The sequence below is a fragment of the Choristoneura fumiferana genome, chromosome 13 (genome assembly GCF_025370935.1).
Source record: "Choristoneura fumiferana chromosome 13, NRCan_CFum_1, whole genome shotgun sequence".
NCBI lineage: Eukaryota > Metazoa > Arthropoda > Insecta > Lepidoptera > Tortricidae > Choristoneura > Choristoneura fumiferana.
Genome location: NC_133484.1, coordinates 16,453,583 through 16,457,476, shown reverse-complemented (window position 1 = coordinate 16,457,476; position 3,894 = coordinate 16,453,583). Strand labels below are relative to the sequence as shown.

At 33.7% G+C, this 3,894-nt stretch overlaps 1 long non-coding RNA gene across 1 annotated transcript; it reads left to right on the top strand.

Moving 5' to 3' along the window:
- Positions 1-420: 420 nt before the first annotated feature.
- LOC141434175 (uncharacterized) lies at positions 421-1,834 on the top strand. Its single transcript, XR_012452027.1, has 3 exons — positions 421-471; positions 1,067-1,332; positions 1,642-1,834. It is a non-coding gene; the product is annotated as an uncharacterized lncRNA (long non-coding RNA).
- Positions 1,835-3,894: the final 2,060 nt, after the last annotated feature.

The window sequence follows — 3,894 nt, the reverse complement described above, 5'->3', positions numbered from 1 at the left end:
TTTATTTATTCTTTAAATAATTTATAACTTGTGATTAAAAATGAATTTAGGTTTACATTTCATTTATCTTGAATATAGCAATAACCTAAAAGTAAACCCAGCAGGGAGGTAAATTTGTGTCGACGACTATTACTGTCCGTAACATATTTTGACTCCCTTAGTCGACTACATTATATTTCAAAATTGCATTAAGTTTTTTTTTCTAGGCATCGATTACAAGATCATCACAACAAGTAATAACAAAAGTCTACTGATGCTCAATGGTTACACGTTTGCAAAAAATTCAACGAGGGGACTCTATTACTGTTCTAAGAATAAGATGAAATACAACAAATGTACGGCGAGTATCAAACTAAACGACAGTGGGATAGTTCAATGGCTGAGGGAAAACCACAATCATCCACCTCCTACCTTTATGAAGACTGCTAGCGGGTTGTATATGAGGATCTCTTGATACACCAGACAGGACATGTAATAAGCTGCTCTCGTTCTACTTACACTTAGGGGCTGTTTCACCATCCATTGATTAGTGTTAACTGACGGTTAAATGTGCTGCCGTCTCCGTCTATTCGAACAAAACAAATAGAGACGGCATCACACCTAACCGCCATTTAACACTAATCAATGGATGGTGAAACAGCCCCTTAGAGTGCTATTGAAAGTCACCTACTTCTACTATACACTCTGTTTTTTTTGTGAATAAAATATTGAAGTTTAAATTAACACAAAGTTATTTTTTTACAAAACATATTATCACATTATTAGTAGGGGTTGTGTCGTTGTGAGTCAATTTAAGGCAAATAACTTGTTGCTTTTACTTGAAACATGACCTCTATTATCAAAATTCATTTATTTGCGGCGCAGTGTGTACCAAATGCTTAATTAATTGGTTATGAACGTTCGAAGCCCTGACAGACGGAACAGACAAATATACAGTTTTCCTTTTAAGATGCATATAGGCGTTTCGAGCACGTAAGATATTTTTATTTGTTCACGAAGACTCAGAACATTGTACCTATACCTATTTAATTTCAGCTCTTTCTAAATTATGAGCATTTTTTTTCAGCTATCCCTTACGAGATTATCACAACAGCGCGTAACCAAACTCTACTTATGCTTAATGGACATACTTTCGCAAAAAGCGCCGCCAAGGGACTTTATTACTGTTCGAAGATGTTTAGAAATAAATGCAGGGCGAGTGTCAAACTTGACGCTAGTGGGATGATCGACCGGCTGAGAGAAGAACATAACCATGCACCGCCTAGTTATATGAAGACTCCTTGTGGGTTGTATGTGAAGTTAACCAGATAAAATTAAATGCGTGTTATACAGGTAGGTATAATAGTTATTCTATTGGAGGAAAATATAACTATAAATCCAAATACCTATTAGTATAGATAAGAAACCTTTCTTCATATAATCAAACACTTGTAGTGCTCTTAAGGTTGCCACGTCAGCGCCACTTCAACCCCTCTGTTAAATTTTTCCTAGTATAAAATAAGAATAAACCATTACGTATAATATAGTGACCCACTTCATCGTCAGATGAATTTTGTTTATTTTTTATTTCAACGGGAACAACTGAACTATTAGGTTTTTCAAATATTGTAATGTGAATGTTTTATGATTTATTTATTCTAGGTATCGCTTACAAGTTCATCTCAACAGATAAAAACAGACGTTTACTTATGCTTAATGGATACACGTTCTCGAAAAACACTACGAGAGGACTTTACTACTGTTCGAAGATGTTTAGAAAAAAATGCAAGGCCTGTGTCAAACTAGACGCTAGTGGAATGATCGAGTGGCTGAGAGAAGAACACAATCATGCACCGCCTAGTTATATGAAGACTCCTTGTGGGTTGTATGTGAAGTTAACCCGATAAAATTAAATACGTGTTATACAGGTAGATATAATAGATATTCTATTGGAGGAAAATATAACGATAAGCCCGTAAATACCCATTAGTATAGATAAGAATTATTTCTTCATACAATTAAACACTTGTAGTAGTGCTCTTAAGGTTGCCACGTCAGCGCCACTTCAACCCCTCTGTTAAAATATTCCTAGTATAAATAAGAATAAACCATTACGTATAATATAGTGACCCACTTCGTCGCCAGATGAACTTTGTTTATTTTTTATTTCAACAGGAACAACTGAACTATTAAGTTTATTGTTAGATTGGTTTTGGTATATTGTAATGTTAATGTTTTATGTTTTTTTTATTCTAGGGATCGCTTACCAATTCATCTCAACAGGTAAAAACAGACGTTTACTTATGCTTAATGGGTACACGTTCTCGAAAAACACTGCAAGAGGACTTTATTACTGTTCGAAGATGACGCGTACTAAATGCAAGGCCAGTGTCAAACTAGACGACAGCGGGAAAGTCGAGAGGTTAAGAGAAGGCCACAATCACGATCCGCCCAAATATACTATAACCGCTTCGGGGTTTTATATTAAGATATGATTAAAATTTTATGTTTTATGCAAATACATCGTTGATCAAATCTAATTTAGCATTTTTATATTCTCCTTTGTATTCACAGTTAGTATATTTTTTTAGCCTGAAGTGTCCCACTGCTGGGCAAAGGCCTCTTCTTCTTTCCGCCACTCGTCCCTAACGAGAGCATGCTCCTGCTACTCTATTTGATATGCGTATATAGTTATAAAAATTATAAGCTCTTTTGATTCCCTTTGAACCGTATATGTTCAACCTACTATAAGTATAATGTCTTTATTTTATTTTAAAAGCAAGTTGTAGCTTAATATAAATAGAAAGAATGGAGAAAGCTTTTATTTAAAATAAATAAAAAGTAAGCAGTAACCCAGAACAGAAAAATAAAAATTGGCTAAATATAGTTTAATATGATTTGTCCAAATAATTTACATAAAACTGACAATACATTTTATATTTCAATTCGTAATTATAGTGCAATGTTTAGTGCAATATAATCTGATCTATTTATTTTGTAGGTTTGTGTATTTAGTTTCAGTGCTAAATGCTATAATTATAATATTGCTATGCTGCTGAGTGCCTTGGCCAATGTTCCTAGTCCACAGGATCATTTTCTATAAATGAATAAATAAATGGACGAATAAAAATTTTATAAACATGACATATGCACGCCTCGTAAAAACATCAATACACAGAGAACACGACTGTTCATAAAATTGAAGAAAACTATTAATTAAAAAAAAGGTTTTATTTATTCTAGGTATCGCTTACAAGTTCATCTCAATAGATAAAAACAGACGCCTGCTTATGCTTAATGGATACACGTTCTCGAGATACTCTGGGAGAGGACTTTATTACTGTTCGAAGATGAAGCGTACTAAATGCAAGGCCAGTGTCAAATTTGATGACAATGGAAAGGTCCAGAATTTAAGACAAGGCCACAATCACGATCCGCCCAAATATACTAAAACTGCTTCGGGGTTTTATATTAAAATAGGATGAAAGCTGTATTTGTTATGCAAATACATCGTTGATAAAAGAGTTAGAATATAGTAATAAACAAATTATAAGCTCTTTTTAATTTCCTTTGAACCGTATATTTTCAACCTACTATAAGGAGCTGTTTCACCATCCATTGATAAGTGTTAACTGACGGTTAAATGTGATGCCGTCTCCGTCTATTCGAACAAAACAAATAGAGACGGCATCACATTTAACCGTCAGTTAACACTAATCAATGGATGGTGAAACAGCCCTTAAGTGTACTGTTTTTTATTTTATTTTAAAGGCAAGTTGTAGCTTTAATTAAACAAAAAGTAGGAAGTAGGTACCCAGAACAGAAAAATAAAATTCGCTAAATAAAACTTAATATGATTTGTCCAAATTCGATACTGCATTTCATAAATATAGTTCAATGTTTAGTGCAATTGAA